This window comes from Labeo rohita, unplaced genomic scaffold, assembly GCF_022985175.1.
Source record: "Labeo rohita strain BAU-BD-2019 unplaced genomic scaffold, IGBB_LRoh.1.0 scaffold_99, whole genome shotgun sequence".
NCBI lineage: Eukaryota > Metazoa > Chordata > Actinopteri > Cypriniformes > Cyprinidae > Labeo > Labeo rohita.
The window spans coordinates 307166-327082 of NW_026129953.1; the positions used below are offsets into that span (position 1 = coordinate 307166).

The following is a 19917-nucleotide window of genomic DNA, read 5'->3' on the forward strand; positions in this document are numbered from 1 at the left end:
AGGATAGTTATGTGCTAACTTGGTGATCACTCCCCTTTCTAAGGTTTCTAAGTAGCGGTCTCTTTGAGCTCTTACCCAGACAGAGGGTTATAAGTAGACAACCCACACTTTGTGTAGTCTTCCCACGCACATTGACTATCTAAGATATCCTTTTACTAACATTGTGATTGCTCCCCTTTTAGGGTATTTAAGCAGCGGTCTCTCTGGGCCCCTACCTAGATGGTGCCATCTCCCCTACTAGGGTTGTAAGTAGATGGCCCACTATGGTGGTCCGGGCAGCTTCACAAGAAGGTCTACCTAGGGCCTAGCTGGAGTCATGTGCAGGAACCACAGTGTGAGAGTTCGACCCTGTTATTGTGTGTCTAGCCTCTTCTGCTGTATTTCTGGGACCTTCTGTTGCGTTTCTCTTTCTTAGGTAGGTCCTCTTCGAGCACCCTCTGGTCTTTTGACTATGGTTATGGTCTGCTTGTCTGGATCCGCCCTCGTCATGTCCATGGCCACTTTTGGCCTTCAGGTCCCCTCTACAGCACTTCATCTAGGGCTTCAGTCCTCTTACCAGGTAAGCTCTTCGGAAATTATTTCTCGCAGGATGCTCCTGGACACCCCGGGCTGGACACGTGTGCCTTAGAGGCCACCTACTAAGACACTTTGTCTGCATCCTGCCCTGAGGGGCTTCCTGTTTCAGGGTATCCACCCCATCATCATACAGACCCATGATGTATTTGGTTAGTTCTACATTTATAGAACAACCTCTGAGAGTCCGGACAACCAGCATGAGCTGGATCCATGGTGTTGTGAGTTCAATCTATTCTCATCTTTTATTATTAGTTATGCTGTTTACTACTATTCTTTTTCCGCAGCAATTCTTGGACCTGTTTCTGACTCTAAGGGCTAAGATCCTAACAAGCATCTACCTTCTGGAGCTGGAACCTCTTGCTGTGACTGGCTGGTTGATGACCTCACCCATCAGTATTAGATCCAGACTGAAGATAGCCCATTTCTTTGGCTTCATACCTATTGGACCAGGCAGCTGAGCGGCTGGGCCTCTGCGGGGTCCCTTAGCCATCAGGTCCTCAGTATCATGCTGCAATTTTGGGATGTGTGGTTCCCCCATTTGGTCCCCTGGCTGATGTTGCTGTATACCAGTCGGGTTGCGTTACTCAGGTCTCACCCCGAGGGGGTTTTGAGCCATTCAGGATGACGCTGCGGTGCTCCACCTAACATTTTATTGAGTAACCTACCTTTTATTGAGTCTGCTGGCACCGCCCTCTGGTCGAGCTTGGAAGTGCTCCCCTTTTATGTAAGGGTTTGTTATGAGCATATTTCTCTCATTTTGCCAGGGGGATCTATCTCAGCTATGTGAGTAAGAATGCCGAGCCTCCTCTATTCGTCTGTTAAGCTCTGCCTCAACGATATCAGGTAGTTTGGCTGCTTGCTGCCTCCCCTGATAAGTTGCCTCTATCTGGCCGAGCCTAGCTATGAAAGGTCCCCTCACCTTTGAGGGTCACCTTGGAGCATGACTGCTCTCAACTAAAGCGCTGGAGATTACCTCTTATTAGTGAGCTCTTCTAGGCAACAGTTGCAGGTTGTAGGGCCTCTTTCGGCCTCCCTGCTATACTGGTCTACTGTTGGTTGAGCCTAAGCAATGTTCCCCTCACCTTGAGGGTCACCTTTGAGCATGATCGCTCCCAACTAAAGCGCCGGAGGTTACCTCTTACTAGTGAGTTCTTCCAGGTAATGGTTGCAGGTTGTTAGGCCTCCTCCGGCCTCCCTGCTATACTGGTCTCCTGTTGGTCGAGCCTGAGCATGCTCCCCTCACTCTTGAGGGTCACCTTTGAGCATGATTACTCCCAACTAAAGCGCTGGAGATCACCTCTCACTAGTGACCTCTTCTAGGTAACAGTTGCAGGTTGTTAGGCCTCCTTTGGCCTCCCTGTTATACTGGTCTCCTGTTGATTGAGCCTGAGCAATGCTCCCCTCACTCTTGAGGGTCACCTTTGAGCACGTCCGCTCCCAACTAAAGCGCAGGAGATCACCTCTTACTGGTGACCTCTTCTGCAGGCTGAAGGTACTAGAGCATTTTATTTCACATGAGTTGTTTTTAAATCATTTCTCTAAGAATGACTTGATTCCCTCAATGTTGGATCACGTTCTAATACCCCTTCTGGATGCTCATCTCAGGATATGGTAGTGCTCACCTCAGACTGGGTTTTGGCTGAAGGCTACTAGAGCATTTGTTGATGCTCCATGATAACCTCATCGGATAAGAGTTGTTTTTTCCATCACATTAAGTGTGTACAGAAGATGTTTTTCTATGTGGGTACTTGAGGCCTTGGCCTCCTGGATGTTGGGATCAGCAGCCTAGGTCATCATACCTCTTCTCTGCCCTTGTGATGCTCATCTGACATGAGATGGTAGGGCTCACTCCCTCGCTAATGCAGGGTCATTAAAGCAAGCCATTTTTGGGCAGAGAGGGTAGTTCCTCCTCTCCTGGTAGGTTAGGGACCTACCTTACAGCTGCTGATGCTCCATGACAACCACATTGGATAAATCGGCTGCTTGCTGCCGCCCATTGTGTTTCTCCTTCCATCACATTAGTGTGTACGGAAGATGTACTACCCTATGTTTGGGTACTGAAGGCCTTGGCCTCCTGGAGCTTCATAGGATCAGCAGCCTAGGTCACTAGACCTCGTTTCTGCCCTTATATTGCTCCTATCAGGAGATGAGCGTGGCAGTGCTTCCCTCACCAAGTAGGGTTATTTAAGCACCCCCTTCTTGGGCAGAATGAACAGGTCCTCCCCACTGTTGGCGAGGTATCTACCCTGCGGCTGCTAAGTGCTCGCCTTGGTTATTAGGACTGAGCTTTGGTTACAATCTCATCGGATAAATCGGCCGCTTGCTGCCGCTCGATGTGTTTCGCCTGTGCGGAGGTTGCACTGACCCTTTAGGGCTTTATAGGCTTTGGTCTCCTGGAAGCTCCATAGACAGCAGCCAAGGTCTTTAGGTTTCTTTCTCTGCCCCTGTGATGTCTCTCCTGACATTGCACGAGCTTGGCAATGCTCCCCTCAATGAGGGTCTTCTGTGAGCATGTCACTCCTAATTTGAGCTCATAGGTACCTCTCTATATCAAGAGAAGGGCCTTGGCTCCCTATGGCTCTGGCTATTCCAGGTGGTAGCCCCTGGTGGGATGATGTTAAACCAGCCTTCTTTCGCTCCTCTCAAAGTATGAGAGTCTCTTGTGAGCATGCTGTACCCTGTTGAGCAACTAAGATTCCTCTTGTTCTAAGAGAAGTTTACTTCCTTTGCTCCTCGGCATCCCATTCAGGCCGATCAATACTGAGCTTTGCAGTGCTCCCCTCTTACAGAAGGGTCACTTTGAGTCACTTTTGCTCTCTGAGAGCTTAGAACCTCCCTAATTTGGGATTTGTGTTCTCTGCTTCCCATAGCCTCTTTTTGTGAACGGTATTTCAGTGTCAAGGCTAACCGGGCACATTCTAAAATCCACGTTGTGGTAAGAACGCACACTAGCTTGTGTTCTTTCTAAAATCCTGTATGGTGGGGATCACATGTTTGGCCTAGTACCTTTTCTTGAGGTGTTCGGCCCTGGAACCTTGGGCCACACTCGACTTATGTATCTTATGTATCCGATACCTCTGAACGGGGTGCCGATGACCTGCCCGACCAGCTCCTCGAGCAAGGTCACGCAGAGCAGTAGGTAAACCCCCTGTTGACAAGCCGAGGTCTAGGCTACTTTCCTAGACTATAGGCTATATCCCTTAAAGGAATCTCTTTTCTGATTCCAAGCCTGAGCTCTGCCCTACGGTCAGGCATCTTTAGCCCTGCCCTTACAGGTAAGTTCTTGGGTATGCAGCTCAGGCCTTTGGCCGAAGGGATTAAGCCATTGACAGCCGCCTGGACGTCTCTGGGGCAGCTTCCTCTACTTGGGTGGAGCTGGCACTTAGTGCTCGCCTTTGGTGTCTGGCTTGCACTCCCCTCAGCATGGCAGCATGGGTATAACCGTTCCCCATAGCGACCTCTAGAGGACGCAGTTCGAGTTCCTCGAAAGGGAACGTCTCAGGTTATGTATGTAACCTTGGTTCCCTGAGAAGGGAACGAGACACTGCGTCCTCTAGACTCGTGGCCATGCTTCAGACATAAGCTTCAGACGAAGAAGCAGATGTTGTGTTCGACCGGCTCCCTTTCATACTATGCGGTCGCACTGGTATGACGCGCCAATGGCGACGAGTCGCGCCAGCAGTGACGTCATAGGCTGTCGCCAGTCGGTACGGTTGTAGTGTTTGTATGTAAGCTTCAGACACGGGTCACGCAGTCGACGTTCCCCCCCATAGCGTCCTCTAGAGGATGCAGTATCTCGTTCTCTTCTCAGGGAACCAAGGTTACATACATAACCTGAGACGAGAGACAAACTTGGTTTCCTTTGCAAAGGGGCGGGGTTTATAAAGAAAACATAACTACTTCATTTAGCTTCAACATGATTAATTCTATATACGATTGAACATCCTTATAGAGTAAGTACATGGTACATGATTAAAATATGTTTAGATGAGAAGCATACATTAATCATGTAAGAAATGCAAAATGCATATTTAAAAGTTCAACAACCTCCCCATTGCCTTTTTTTCAGTGTTCCTGAAGGAGTTGTTATGCTTTTAGGGGACTCATTTCTCGCAATTTAGCTCAAAGGGAAATGTATATAAATAACTACAATAATTATGATTAATTACAATTATTTATATCAGCTGCCAGTAGTAACTGTAGCAGAATTACTTTCCATCAACTAATCTGTTCGTCCAGCGAACATTCAGTAAAATTTTTATATCAACTCTGAGAAATGATATTTTCTTGGCCACAGAAAATAACTTTCTTAAAGTACTATTGCATTAGAGCATGTAGCTCGAATCGGAATCGTAAAGGGACATTAATTTACAAGGCAGAATCAAAATCAAAACTCATGTAATTTGTGCACAAGAGTTTTATTAACGAAGGACTAACACATAGCTAATCTAAACAGATGTAACGCCCAGTATTTCCCCTCCCCCTTCCCCTGGGAAGAAGGTAGGGGGAAAAAACAAACATTTTGCTTAATGTTTAGATACTTATTTCAATTTTCTTTAGTATAAACTATATGGTTAGCTGTTTCTTTAAGAACGGGAGTTTGTACAGAGGCTGGGTTGTAATGCAAACGGAGAAAAGCGGGAGAGGGGAAGTGTGCAAGCGCATTGCGTGTGTATGAGGGGCTAACATCCAGATTAATCCGAATAGGATTGATTTCTTTAATTTGCTTTTGAGAGAAAACTGTGACTAGTTAATCCAGCAGATCGCTGGTTAATGTTATTCGTCTTAATCTGTCGGGAAAGTGAGGCGACATCGGTCAGTTTCATCCATATTCGAGCGAACTCCGTGCGAACTATTTGAAAGTACGAAGAGACTCGGTGTGATCTATTAATGAATTTACAGACCGCGAGCGCGGTGGACCTAATCTACCAACGTGAGCAACGCTGATACGGAGGAGCCACCGGACTCGACGCCCAGGTAGCGCTCTGAACCGCCGAGGGGTTCAAAGTTCCCCGGGCCACGGGGGATTGCTGAGGAGGTGCAGACGCGCGCATCAAAGGCGGGCTGCCCCGCGCTACAAGTGTCCTAAATCGGGAGAATTTATTGGATTAAAGGTACCTCCTTTCTAATTTTTTAGAGTGAAGGGGCCGATTATTTTGTTTATTTCCTGGCCACAACGATCACCAGCAAGGGTACAGGCCTGCAGCAGGGGTGGGAGGAATTGTTTGTGCATATGTGTGTGTGTGTAAGTGGGACCACGTGAATAAGTTATTTATCGGTTACAGTGAAATTTCAATCTGTAGTGTAAGGAAAGGTTTCTAATTATATTTACATTTAACCTGTGAGTACGTTGTAAGAGGAAGCCTCTAATACTATAGGGGGAACCCAATGTAATTTGATTGCTGTGACATTTGTAATTTTTCATTAGTTATTTTATTTTCCTTTTATATAATTTCATTGGTTAAATAAACACTGTCATAGTATTACTTTAAGCAATCTCTGTAATTCATTCCTGGTGAAGGGAAATTATCTATATAACCTGAGTAAAAGTTAAATCTGACCCACTCTACTTTGTCGAACCCATGTGACACATTAGGGCATTTCATAGTTAACCTTGTTATTCTCAAATCCGAGGTTTAAGAGAGGTTCCTTGGTTTATTCAGTCTAGAGACTATCCTTTACGAACCCGTGTGCCCGTCCTAAGTGCTCAGGCAAGCCACCCTGAGGGGGAAGAGGGTGCTACACAGACAAACATAAAATCACTCATACATGGGGGAAGGGTCAGTGAGAAGCAGTTAGAGAGAGACAAGGAAATGAAGCTATGAAAAGAGTCAGTTACCCACCTGAGTAAAACCATCAGTGCTTTCTACAACTTATACTAAACCTCTGTTTTGTTTAGATAAATGTACACTACTTGCATTGCCTTGGTCGTTGAACAAGTATCCGAATGCAGTCTCGGGTGACAGTCTTGATGGTTGGAGCAGTGGTGGTTTTGGAATTGTGATCACGTTCTTCTGGGTCCGAAGAGTGATGAAATCCAAAGATGTTCTGACTCGATGGTGACTGGGAGTTTCTTCCCATGTGAAAAGTGAAGAAGAACCAAGAGCTGAGAGGGACCCAGCTGAAGTCCTGTGATCTTTGGGGAATGGGAAGACAAGGCCGCAAGCCCTGGCGCACGCTTAGGGAAGTCCTGAAGAGTTCTAGCTCATCCTCTTAGGTCAGGGGTGGGGAACGTCCGGCCTCCGGGCCGTATACGGCCCGCGAGACAGTTTGATACGGCCCACGATTCAATTCAGAAATCCCCCTCCTCTCTCAGAAAAAAAAAAAAGCTAGACCGCAATTATTTTTCCTGTGATTAAAAATGACAAAAAATTTAATGAAAATAGAAATAGAATATTATAGATAAAATATAATAATATAAAATAGGTTTGCGTGTCCGGGTCACAGTCAGCGTAAACAACGCAACATGCACGCAACGTTCGTTTTCATCACTGATAAACATTATGGCTACCTGCAAGAAAAGAAAAGTAGATGCGGAATGTCGTGCTTTTCAAGAAAAATGGACAAACGATTATTTTTTCGTTGAAGTCAAAGGCAAGCCAGTCTGCCTAGTTTGTGGGGATGCACTTGCAGTGATGAAAAAGGCCAATCTCGAGCGTCATTACATCTCGAAGCATGCTAAACTGAATGAGTTGCAAGGACAAATGCGCCTGGATAAAGTTAATGCTCTTCGGCAGAGTTTGGGTGCCCAACAAGCAGTTTTCACAAGACCGCATTCTGACCGAGAGAATGTTATTCATACAAGTTTTGTGGTGAGCGAACTAATTGCTAAGAAACTAAAACCTCATTCAGACGGAGAGTTCGTGAAAGAGTGCCTTGTTGCTGCCGCGGAGCTGCTAGCGCCAGAAAAAGTAAAACTCTTCCAAAGTGTCAGTTTATCTCGAAGAACGGTCGCAGAACGAATTACCGATATGGCGCAAGACATTGAAACAACACTGAATGACACCGGGAAAAAATTTCAGTTTTTCTCTCTGGCCTGCGATGAAACAACAGACATAACAAATACCGCCCAACTAGCGATCTTTGTGCGTGGAATTACTGCTGAGTTTGAAACGACCGAGGAATTACTGTCTTTGCAAGCCATGCATGGCACTACCAAAGGTGAGGATTTGTTTGAGCAAGTTGTTTTGGCAATGAACAAATTTGAATTACCATTTGACAAGTTAAGTGGCCTTGCCACAGATGGAGCTCCAGCCATGCTTGGCCAGCAAAAGGGACTAACTGCACTGATCAAAAAAGAAATGAGTCGTCTTAATCTTGATCCAAGTGATTTAGTTGTATGCCACTGTATCATACATCAAGAGAGTCTGTGTGCACATTCCCTGAAGCTCCACAGTGTAATGACAACTGTCGTTTCCACCATAAATTTCATCAAAAGCAGAGGGCTAAACAGTCGGCAAGTCAAGGAGTTACTGAGTGATCTTGAGTCCGAGTACGGAGATCTGGTTTACCATTGTGAGGTGAGATGGCTAAGTCGCGCAGATATGCTTGAACGGTTTTACAAATTGAGGGAAGAAGTAAAACAATTCATGGAGATTAAGGGAAAACCTGTTGTGGAACTCAGTGATGACAAGTGGCTGTGTGATTTGGCCTTTATGGTGGATATAACCAAGCACCTGTCAGAGCTGAACGTCAAGCTCCAAGGTCCGAACCAGCTTCTCAGCTCTCTGCTTTCACACGTGAAATCATTTGAGGCAAAATTAAAGCTGTGGCAGTCGCAACTGGAAAAGAGTTGCACTGTGCATTTTCCTACTCTACAAGAACAAAAGCCTGTTATGACAACTGAGTATGCTGGTGAGTGTGCAAAACTGCTTCAGGCATTTGGCGAGAGGTTTCAGGACATAAAAAGTAAACAAAATGAACTGAAGATATTTGCTGTGCCATTTAACGTGGAACCATCTGAAGTACCTGACAACCTACAACACGAAATAATTGAGCTGCAAAGCAATGATGAGCTCAAAGCAAAGTATAACAACCTCCCTCTGCTTGAGTTGTATAAACTGTATGTACGTTCTGAGGATTTTCCCATTCTGAGGAGACATGCACTGAAGTTTGCATCTCTGTTTGGGACAACCTACTGCTGTGAGCAGTTTTTTTCAAAACTGACTCTTGCAAAGACTCGATTCCGCTCAAGACTGACCGACTCAAACTTGGAAAACCAGCTGCGAGTAGCATCGTCATCACTGCCATCTGACATCAAACGCCTCGCCAAAGATAAGCAGTTCCAACCGTCGCATTAGAGAGGTTAGTGATATGCGTGTTCAATAAATTAGTATGGCCCTTAAAGGATGTTGCAAAAGTGTAAATGGCCCTTGATAGAAAAAAGGTTCCCCACCCCTGTCTTAGGTTCTAAAAGAACCACTGACTGACTGAGGCAAGTCATGAAGATGAATTCCAGGGTTGAGTGGAAATGTCTGGCTCTTTGTGGTCGAGGGCCACAGCTCTGAATGTTGGGGCCTGTCAGGCCCACCGGGCACGCCCTGTGCCGGCTCAGGCTCCCCGTGGGTTCCTCCACACGGGCAGCAATCGGAAGACGTTGCAGACGAAGAAGACAGTGAAGAGAGGGAGGCGATCAATTGTTTGATGCCTTTAAGCTCTCTGGAGGCTGTGCCTCCAGGAGGTCCACGAACCAATGGTAACTTTCACCTTTGGAGGGAAAGTTTACGACTCTTTGTCTGTGAGCATGGTATTTTGCATATGTAATTTGATTGGGTGTTGATGCAAAACTACTAAGGTTTCTTAAAACACTAATGTGTTACATAGGTATCAACATCTAATTTACACCATCATTTAGATCAGGGGTGGCGAACTCCGGTCCTGGAGAGCCGCAGCCCTGCAGAGTTCAGCTCCAACCCTAATTAAAACTCACCTGCCTGTTGCTTTCTAGTAACCCTTCAGACCTTGATTAGCTTGTTCAGCTGCGTTTGATTAGGGTTAAAGCAAAACTATGCAGGGTTGCAGCTCTCCAGGACCGACATTCGCCACCCCTGATTTAGATAATCAAAATACGAATTCAAAGAGATCAAACATGGCATAGGTGGGTTATATGACTAGCCATCTATCATAACGCATGCATAAAACAGTAGGAAGACAAATACAAATACAACAGACAAAATTAAAATACAATGCAGTAATACTGTACACAATGACCTGGGCTATGTGTGATAGGAAGGTCAAAGAAAGGTTTGTCTGTGATTGAATAGGAAAGAGTCCATTTCTATGGGCAAATGTAGTGTGTTCTGCTCGCATTCCATAGAGCAATAAAACCTCTTATCAGATGGTCGTCCTGGCAACTGAGCCCTTTTGGGGTATTAGTTGCTTTGGGGGGTTGTCTCCAGAGCTCCAGCATATAGCTGGCTTGTTGGGTTTAAAGACTATTTGTTAAATGTAACAATTAATGTATGTCTGATTGGTCCAGATGCTACACATTAATAGATCATCCAGTACTGTACCTATTTCTTTAGACCCTTTTGAATTCCTAGTTGGAAAACTATGCTTTTTGTCACATCCTTCATCACGTAACTATGAGATTAGATCGCTTTTTTAAAAGAAGCTGTGTAAAAAAGGCTACAGGTTTCTTTTATTTTAACCTCTCTTTTCTTAAATCTCCCCTTTTGTTTGTTGAGGCACACACACATACACAGAGCACTTCACCTGAGCCAATCAGTGTCCAGAAACCTTGACCACGTGATCTCGCCTGCCCTTACAGAGACAGTAGTTTAGTGTAGCGGGAGGCAGAGACGGAAGCCGAAGTTACAGTGGCACCATTTTGTTTACGGACTGTTTAAAGATCGCATTTTGGACCAAGTGTTGTGCGTGAATGCATAAGTAAGTTTGAATCATCAATTATATAATCGATGTGAGACAAATCTGCTCTTGTAAATGAGTGATTATGCCAGTGAGGCAACGATGTTTATAGGTAAATGCGTGTTTTCATAGTAAGTGTGCCTTTAGCTCCGTAGTTATGCGTGTACATACCTATATTCATTATTGAGAGTGTTAAGTGTTACGTCTGTTGTTATTATTAACTCAAGTGATGTTCCTGTTTAAAGCAAAGTTTGTTGTATTTCTCTATATGTAATGGGAAACCTGTGGTAAACAACTTTATGTGTGGATGCGGAGAGTGGTGCTACACAAGCTGTGTGGCTCTAATAGAGTGTCAAGTTACAACTGCGCGCTGCTTGTACACTCAAAAAAATGATTCTTTAAACCTACTTAATTCAATTATGGACAGTGGTTCCACACAACCAAATTGTTTTTGATGAACATGAATGGAATTTTTTGAATCTATGCAAACTCTTTGTGTTGTGACAACACAGCTGAATGAGGAAGAATTTATGTGAAATAGTAATGTCCAACCAACTCAATTTATTCACTTCCCTGTAACTTAAACCGGTTAAGTTTAGTGAACATGTTTTGGTTTATTAAAAACTGGCTAAATATGTTTCACTTTATCAACATAAGGAAGTTTGTTTCAGACAACTCATTTAAATTATGGACAGCGGTTCCATCCAATTGGTTCTAGTTACTTTAACTAAATGATTTCAAGTTAAAGTTACTCCCTTCAACAAAGCATTTTTGTGTGATTATTTTGCAATGAATCACAAAAGACAAGATGTCACAAATTATCAAGTGTATTTGTTAAACAAGAGCAACAATTACAGTTACAACCACATTACAAAATTACAGAAATATTAAACTACTGTCATTTTCTAATTGGCATATAAAGGTAACCAATCAAACCTTAATCCAGGAACAGGAACTGGCTCCAGAAATAACTTCTGCAGTACTCCAAATGTGTACCTGATTTCAGGAGTTCAAGTTTAGTCCATATATCAGTCCCAGCAACATGTTTTTTCATAGGGTTTACTGCTAAGGTCCTGAAGAACTTTATCTTCCAACACTCCAACATCTGCTGTGCTGTCTTCAATGTCTGCACCTTCAAATCGTATGACATAGATTCCCATGATTCCTCTGGATCACCTCCTGAGTGTTGCCAACGTCTGTATCCTAGAGAGGATATTTAAAAGAATGGAGTACTCAAATTCTTAAATTTACTGTAAATTCTTAAATTTACCTTAGCATTTATCATCCTTGAAAATACCAATAAATAAATAAATAAATAAATAAATAAATAAATAAAACAACTTACCATATACTCCATAATAACACTGCTAGTGTCTTCATTTGGGTACTTCAACGTCATTAGTCTAAAGATGCAGACAACAACAAAATTCATGAGAGCCTTAGCCTTTACATTTTTCTTAAAAAAAAAAAAAAAATACACATTTGAAAAATGTCATTATTATTCTGTCTGATCATTTCCTTACGGGAAATACAGGCAAGATGTCCAGATGGAATTCTAACTAACATTACAGTGGACAATGAAACTATAACAGTACTGGACCAGATCAGCACAGAAAGTCACTGTCCTGCAGAGTTTAGCAATATTCCCAATTAAAGGGATAGTTCACCCAAAAATGAAAATTCTGTCATTAATTACTCACCCTCATGTCGTTCCAAACCCACAAGACGCTCATTCATCTTCAGAACACAAATTAAGATATTTTTGATGAAATCTGAGAGCTTTCTGACCCGGCATAGACAGTAATGCAACTGAAATGCTCCCAGACCCAGAAACGTAATAAGGACACCAGTAAAACAGTGTAAAAATCAGTGGTTCAACCATAATTTTACAAAGCAGTGAGAATACTTTTTGTGTGCAAAGAAAACAAAAATATTGACTTTATTCAACAATTCTTCTCCAAATTACGTCTTCTACCATTATCGAGAGTACCTCTTTGCATAACGCATGCGTGTGGTTCTGCTGATGTAGAACATGTATGTGCTGGGCCTTGTTTGCTTGCAGAGGAAAGCAATGTGCATGCATCGTGATACTCTCCATAATGGCAAAATACGTGATTTGGAGGAGAAGAATTGTTGAATAAAGTAGTTATTTTTGTTTTCTTTACCCATAAAAAGTATTCTTGTAGCTTTGTAAAATTATGGTTGAACCACTGATGTCACATGGACTATTATAGCGAAGTCCTTACTACGTTTCGGGGCTTGGGAATATTTCAGTTGTGTTGATGTCTATGCAGGGTCAGAAAGCTCTCTGATTTTATCAAAAAATATCTTAATTTGTATTTTGAAGATGAACGAAGGTCTTACAGGTTTGCTAATCAAAGTCTTACTAAAAGTTCCAGGCAGGGGTGTTGGAGCTAAACTCCAGAACACTGTCTCTCCAAGAGCAGGTTTGACACGCCTGCCTTGCTTTAGAATGTATTGTTTTTGGGAAGTTAATGTATTCGCAATATCTGTCAGTTTACAGTAATACCATATATTTTATATTTACTATATTAATAACCCAATTCTTATTATATCTGTCTTTTTTGTTAATGCCTATGACCATAACCCTAAAACTCAGTGGCTGGTGAGACAATGTTTTAAAGGGGTCATCTGATCCAAAACTCACTTTTACATGTTGTTTGAACATATATGCATGTTGGCAGTATGTGTACACAACCACCCTATAATGATAAAAATCCACCCAGTGGTATTTTTTAATCATTATAAGTAATATGCCTTTTTTCAAATCAGGTCATTCTCAGCTTCTAGTTGGTGTGACGTCACACCGATCAAGGCCGCTCCCACATTAGTTGATTTACATGACCGTCTTATCTTAGACCTGCCCTAAATGAGCCGAGTGAGAGCTGAGAATAGTCTGACCACCATTATTGTATTTAAAGGAACATGCAACAGAATGGCCACTCTGAAAAGGGCTGATTTTGATATGGTAAAATGGGTGTTTTTTACACTACCACTGAGAAATTTTAACAAAAGTATGCTATGGACTTCTCATTAAGACTCTAAAGAATCATATCAACAGCATCTGATGACCCCTTTAACATGATTACAAAAGTTTTTGTTGAGTGTAGCTGTTCTTACCTGTGTAGTGGGGACCAAGAGGGTTTAATGCTTTGTCCAAGGACTCTTCTTCGGTTTGCAATCATCTTCATAAGTTTTGCAGTGTGGATCTACCCATTGGCAAAGACAGCTGACACTAATGGACCTATGGTTATTCTGCACAAATCTGTAAACACATGAAGTACAATTTGTTACAAGAGCACCCATATATAGTTTAACAGCAAAGACAAATTCAGTGATCAAAAGATTTGTGTGATTATTGTCATGTATATTATTCCAAAAGGGTGGACATGATCTGGAGCATATTTAAAGTCATAAAATGACTGTAAAAAGCATGATTTATAGTTCAGGCACAGCTTTTCACAAAAACATTAAGTTTATAAAATGATAAACATCACATTTCTGCATTCAAACCATTTTTAAGAAAAAGAATGAGTTAAAAGTACCCATTAAATACACACACACACACACACATACATATGAAGAGTTCATTTGCAAAAACAAATAAATCCGTTTTATTAATATTCATAAAACGTTTTTTATTGTAAGTGTGTTGTTGTTGTTTTTTTTGTTTGTTTTTTTGTTTTATTGTGTTAGTTAGCTGTATTTTTGAGCTATTAATATTCATTCAAAATAAACCAACCACAGTTTGATTGATATTACTTGGAATGCAGAATAATTATTTAAAAAAAAAAAAAAAAAAAGTTATCTGTTCTTGCAAATTAACTCTTAATATATACAAATATACACATGAACTCTTCATATACACACACACGCACAAATACATGCATACATAAATTTATTAACATATAACATATCAATATATCTTAGTGTCTTACTTGTTTAGATTTCTAGAAGACACATCAGCTTCTTAACCATCCACCAGTTCACACTGACAACTGCGTGCATTCCTCTAAAAGTGAAAATGCAAAATACCCTTATTACTTTTGTTTATAAAGGATGAAAAGGCAATACAGCGGTTCACTTACCTTAGCCAAAACTTTTTTTCTCCGTCAGTAAAGTTGTGCCATTCCTTCATTTCGCCAAAATTAGGCAGCGATGAAGAAACCCGTGATCAAACTCATGCTGTTATAAAAACGAATAGCAGATAAAATGTTAAAAGTATGCAGCAGTCGAATGTGGCAACATTTGTACTTGCTTTCGTGCTTTAGCTAACGCTAATTTTACTGGGACTTGAGTAGCCTAGAAAGAGCACAGGAAGGTTTTATTTAACTGCCTATATATCATTAATAAGACGGAAAAGCACTAATTTTAATATTTCGCCGCATCCTCTGTTCCACAAGCACACGTACAAATACACTAACGTTACAGTCCATATGTGCGTTCACATCCCAACCGCACGAAATCATCTATTAACGGCGCAATATACCAGTTACACTCGTCTGCAAAACAACACTAAAAGCATACTAAAACACTTACAGAAATTAAAGACTTTGACTTAACACAAAGAAGTCTTTAGATTTTCTTACCTGACTGGTACTTCTAGCTCCGACGCCATGATACACCTCCTTCGCGCCGTCTTCATAAAATGCGTTGGAAACGTCATATCCGGTTTTTTGAACGGCGAAATTAAACCGTTTACGTTAGTTTAACGATTGATAATCAAGTAAAATGGAAACTTAAACAGTTTAAATTAATAGAGCTCAATACAATAGTGTTTTGGTGGAAAAACAAATACACTTGTGTTGTTTTAACAATAAATACCTGGGTAAAATGAACAGTGGCACAAAACCATTTTTTTGAGTGTAAGATAGAAATTAGAACGCTTTGTATTATCTCTTGCTAATAATGTTTATGTTTAATTAGGGCCCGAGACCTAAAAGGGTGAGAGCCCTATTGATCCCCTAAGTTTTTCGAAGGATTCTTCTTCTTCTTCTTCTTCTTCTTCTTCTTTATTATTATTTTTTATCAAGGTTTTGGGGGGTTTTGGGGCCCTTAACATGCTCAAAAACTCTTGAAAATTGGCACACACCTTGGAATCTGCGGCCATTAGGGCCGGGCAGAGACTGGTACATGGGCATGGCGAGGGGACTCTACAGCGCCCCCTGGAATTTGGAGGGTCATATAGCACACATACTTGCATGTACACATATGAAACTCGGTACACATATAGAACTCATCAAGTTGAACAACTTTCGCACTCTATGTCATTAGCTAATCCCAACAGGAAGTTGGTTATACTGGGTTTTGTCAAAAACGCATGCTCTGAAATTTGATATACTAGTCCTAGGTTTTTTACCCAATTGCCACCAAACTCGGTCAACCTGATCTTAAGACATTGGGGATGAGAAATTGTGAGGGTATTTTTGATATCTCGAACGGTTTGGCCGTGGCAGGGCGTTGAAATTATGGCGAGGAATGAGAAACAGGAAATGGCTAATAACTATTGCACACATTGTCTGATTCTGATGAAACTTCAGCGGTTTGTTTGTTGTATGATGCCGATCAGATAGATGTGACTATTAGGACTCAAAGTTATAGTGCCACCAACTGGCAACAGGAAGTGTGTCTCTTTTAAAAATCACATGGTTAATTTTACCCGATTTGCTTCAAACTTCATCAGAATAATGTCAAAACACGGCTGATGAGAATCTGTAAAGGGGTCGTTGATACATTAAATGCTGTTGTCATGGCAACGTGTCAAACTTTAACATTTGTTTCCTGTGTTTTTGGGGCACTTAATAAGCTTAGATTTTCATGAAACTCAACACACACATCAGTATTAATGACAGTTAGACACTGGCAAAAGCTCATAAATAGGCGTGGAGGAGGCGCTCTATAGCGCCACCTTTTGTCAAAAGTGGGGGGGTTACTTTTAGCTACAGACACCAAACTCGGTATGTATATAGGTCTCATCAAGCCGGACAACTTTCTAATTTACATCCATTAGCTGCGACCAACAGGAAGTCTGCTATTTTGATTTGAATGTGGATTTTTGGAAAAATATAGCTGTGAATGAATGAATACTACTAGGGTTGGGTATCGTTTGGGGTTTTTTCGATAAACTTTGTCAATCGATGCTTTTAAAACGGAAGATGTTAAAACGGTGCCTGAACCGATTTTTAAAAAGCCACAAAGTGGTGGATGACACAAGAATATATTTTTATTGGACAAAAAGTTCTTTAAATTGAACAATGTATTAAAAGTAAAAAAAAAAAAAAAAAAAAAAAAAAAAAAGAAGAAGTAGTACTATACATTATTAAGTCAATGCAAAACGCAACAACAATAAAACCTAAGCCACCTAACCCAAATACAATAATTTAACAGCTTAAAATTTCAGAAATTCTTTTGCAGAAATATGACTATATGTGATGAGATCTGGGAAAACCCGTCGGATGTCGCGGTGGGACGTTTTCAGGAAATTCAGAGTTCATTAAATTATTATTCTATAACATCTTGTCTATCATCTCTGAAAATATCTCTTCGAAATTCACTTGTTTAGTGCAGAAAAATAGACATTTATTGCAGCAAGCAGAAATGACTGTCTTTCTCCTATGTTAAGAACGCCAAGGATGAACGGAGGATGCTTTCCCTTAACTCCACAAAAACAGTTAACCTATCAAAATAAACCACCTAACATATTTAGTAAAGGCGTATCAGTTCACATTCTCCACCAGTCCTGTGTAAAGTACGGCAAGCAAAGTTATTTATTTATTTTTTATGTATTTATTTATTTTAACATCGTGAGATGGCGGAGCACAACAACGCCGTCTAAAAAAATACTGCAGCTGCTCACTTAACCGATCTTACTCGTCTCAGTCTGCCCAGTTTTGGTGATGTCAGTGCCCTAAATGATGTTACGGAAGCTATTTCACATCCAGAGATGAAGGATCGGATGATGAAGTTACTAAAGAGGAGTCGTCCGATGACAGTCTGTTTTATGCACAGTGCGCGAACAGTTGCGCTGCGCTCGCTTTTACTACAAGGTAGGCTGCATTATTTACTAAACATAAAATGGGTGATCAACGGAAAACAAACGTTGTCTGTTTGTCTAATGATGCAGTAGCGCTCCTAACTTGACAGACAGCTCTCGTTAAACCCGTAAAGTGAAAGTGAAAGCCGTCTCACTTTAAAGCCGTTTTTCTCAAAATCCCATTCCTAAAAATCATCGCTATCGGCCAACCTAAGATAGCCATAACGCAGGTTATGTAAAAAATAAAAGTTTTGGAAAGGGACCTGTACTCAGCTTTCATATGGTGTCAAAACCTAAAAAGGTAAAATTTCACCATGTGTTGGGTTTTCCTAGATCGCATCACATATTTGCCGTCTCTGGCAAAATACGACACCTCTCCAGCTGATCTGCAAACTGTCAAACACGGTGCATTCCTCTGCTTTCAAGTTTATTCCACATACCATCAAATGTTTCATTAGGTTTGACGCGTTTTCCCCTTCACACGCAACTGCTGTAAAACATTTGCTGCACGTCGCAGTGTCTGAATCATTTCTCGTGAAATATCGCCACACTTCAGAATGTTTAGTTTTTGGCATTTTAAGTTAGACGCGTTTAACGTAGCTTGCTAAGCTAACGGCAAACCACCTGCTGCAGTCAGAGCAAGTGTAACGATAGTTGCAGCATTCATGCGCTTCTCGGATGGTCTCATTTCCAGACGATTTGTGCTTTTAATTCGAAATGTGAAAATGGATAGTAACTACAAAGATGTCTTGGATTTCTATCATCAAAGCTTTCCGACGTTCACGTGAGTTTTCTCATTCAGTAAATACATTTTCTGATCATTCTGACACCCCATGAATGCAGTATTTAAATTTAACTAGCGATCATGCATGTTGATGAATCAAATCCGTGTCATAGCACCAGAAGACAAATATTTCAATCGACAGTTCAGGCATTTAAGTGGCACCGAAATGAGGCACCGAAATTTTGATTTGATTGGTCCGGTTTTACCGGTCACATGGGTACCGGTGCCGTATTGGCACCGGGTTTCGGTACCCAACCCTAAATACTACTCCTACAAAAAACAATGAATTTACACCAAACTTTGTCAACATGATGCCAACATACTGAAGATGTTAAATTGTGAGCGGATTTGGGATATCTTGAATGGTTGATTTATGGTGATTTATTAAAGTAGCAGTAAAAAACATAACCATAACTTTAAAATGCAGCATCCAAACACTTATTTTTTTTTTACATACATAGAACTAGTCATTCTGAGTAATAAATGCTTACTTCCATCGATATAAAATAGTCTACAAAAAAAAAAGAAAATTAAAAAACTATTCAACATCTGATCTCACTCTAACTCTCTCACTCTAACTCTGTGTGTGTGCGTTAAGTGTGTGTGTAAGTGTGAGTGTTGACAGTGGGGGAGGGTGGCTGTCAGAGACAGAGAGAGACAGGGTGTATTTAAAGTGTATTATCCTAACTAGGGTTGCAAAATTCCGGGAATTTTCAAGACTGGAAACTTTCCATGGGAATTAACGGGAATATATACGGGAATATACGGGAATTAATGGGAATATATGAGAATTAATGGGAATTATTGGGAATAAACTGGAAATTTGCAAAATTGCAGGAACTGGGAATGTAAATGTAGATGAGAAGAAAAACTTTCAGCATAATCTTGGATAAAACAACCAGGTTTAATGCAATTTTAGTTTAATTTCTGACCTACACACTGCTCAGTCACATGCACACTACTTACTGCAGGGCTGTTAAGGCCACACACCCTACATCCACTGTACATTCCTCTATAACATGCACAGATCAAACTATCAAAATATATTATGGTTAGTGTTCATGTAAATTACATAAATATTACAAAAATATATATGTTTAAAACTTCCTTGTGCTGTGTGTAAGCTACTGTGCAACTAATTTATGCCATTGTTAAAACAAATACACTGGCTGAGCAAACATTTAGGTGAGATAATAATAATTTTAAAAACAGTCTAAAAATGACCCTCCCCCACACAGTCCCCCTAGTAGTCACCTAAGGGGGGAATTCCCCCCCATTTTCTCTGAAGGCACAGTTGCTGCATTTGAGCCCAAGGGCTACATCTAAATTTTGATATTACTTGTGTAAATTAAGTAAGTTTAGGTAAGTTTAACTAGCAAAAACCAAAATGTTTATACAGTATATCTCATGTCCGAGTGTTTATACAGTAGCTAGCCAGTAAATCAGATATGAACAATCTAAGCTAGTTAGCATTATTTCATTTACTATTTAGGAAGTATCATGTGCTAGCTAGCTTAAGTTGCAGTGCTATTCCTTATACCTTCTGCTAGCCAGTTTCATACAGAAGTACAGAACTGGTCAAAAGTTTTGACACATTCCTGTTTTTAATGTTTTCTGAACATCTCTTATGATTTCT

At 41.1% G+C, this 19917-nt stretch overlaps 1 long non-coding RNA gene across 1 annotated transcript; it reads right to left on the minus strand.

Annotated features, from left to right (window-relative positions):
• Positions 1-11254: 11254 nt before the first annotated feature.
• LOC127162627 (uncharacterized) lies at positions 11255-15142 on the minus strand. The gene is made up of 6 exons (XR_007827395.1): positions 15054-15142; positions 14553-14649; positions 14403-14476; positions 13585-13729; positions 11789-11846; positions 11255-11646 (listed from the first exon to the last, which is right to left on the minus strand). It is a non-coding gene; the product is annotated as an uncharacterized LOC127162627 (long non-coding RNA).
• Positions 15143-19917: the final 4775 nt, after the last annotated feature.